The sequence below is a fragment of the Rhipicephalus sanguineus genome, chromosome 11 (assembly GCF_013339695.2).
Source record: "Rhipicephalus sanguineus isolate Rsan-2018 chromosome 11, BIME_Rsan_1.4, whole genome shotgun sequence".
Classification (NCBI taxonomy): Eukaryota; Metazoa; Arthropoda; class Arachnida; order Ixodida; family Ixodidae; genus Rhipicephalus; species Rhipicephalus sanguineus.
In genome coordinates, this window is record NC_051186.1 from 46,726,430 (window position 1) to 46,727,480 (window position 1,051).

The window sequence follows — 1,051 nt, forward strand, 5'->3', positions numbered from 1 at the left end:
AAGAGGGAACATTACGCACTCAGAAAGACAGAAATGATGTACGACAGTAACGCACACGCCAAGCTTCCCTTGCTCCCACTTTCCCAATAGGGTAAGGGCCCCTCAATATTTCTTTTTTGCTTTAGTCATAAATTTCCCTATGGTAATTATTTTCTCACGTGAAAGAGGGACAGAGTTTTCACGTTGCGCCGGCACAGAATGGCTTACGTATTTATAGTTGTAAACGATTTAGTATCTTGTGCACTGTACTTAGAAGAGCATTAAGCAGTGCAAGTCTTAACAGGAAAAGGAACTCTTCTGTGTGTTTAGAACAAGTGGTTAACGATATTGAGTACTATGCGCTCTACTACGGGAGAGCAGAACGACCAACGACCCAATATAATAAACTTATTTTTGGAATGGGGCGGAGTGCTTGAAGCTTGCTTCCCCTCCGCCACGGGCTGGCCCGGTATCGCACTATCTCCGGGAACGGCCCACTCACCCGCTCCTGGGTAAGAATGTGTTTAGAAAAATTTATTCCACCAAAAGACGCTACGAACACTTGGAAACAGCCTCCATACAACAACGACATTACCATACACAAATGACTAAACACAATATACATGAAACGTTTTAACAGAAATGTCCAAGTCCACAGGGTGTCCTTAACACATGCTACTAAGGACTAACATACACACACTTTTCACAAAATACACAATGTACATGGCGATGTATATGCACAATATACATGACTGTGAACATGTCAGTATATATGTACAGCAGATGATATGGTACATGTAATTTACATAAATTTACAGTGTTAGCATGAAATGTATATATACAAGAACTCACACACCTACGGGAACATGCACACACAGAAATAATCAATACAAACAGATTATAAGCATTAATAGATCACTGCTTGGTGACCTGGTTACAAGAACCAGGCCAGGTCAAACACTAGCCGCATACGTCCATTAATTGCCGACAGGAAGCGGCACGACCACTGCCCTAGAAATTCCTCTTCCCCAAGGAAGAACAATTCCTCCGACAAAAAGGACAGCAGTTAGGA

The 1,051-nt window shown here is 42.2% G+C and overlaps 1 non-coding gene across 1 annotated transcript; it reads left to right on the forward strand.

Moving 5' to 3' along the window:
• Positions 1–290: 290 nt before the first annotated feature.
• LOC119375718 (U2 spliceosomal RNA) lies at positions 291–482 on the forward strand. Its single transcript, XR_005180452.1, has one exon. It is a non-coding gene; the product is annotated as a U2 spliceosomal RNA (small nuclear RNA).
• Positions 483–1,051: the final 569 nt, after the last annotated feature.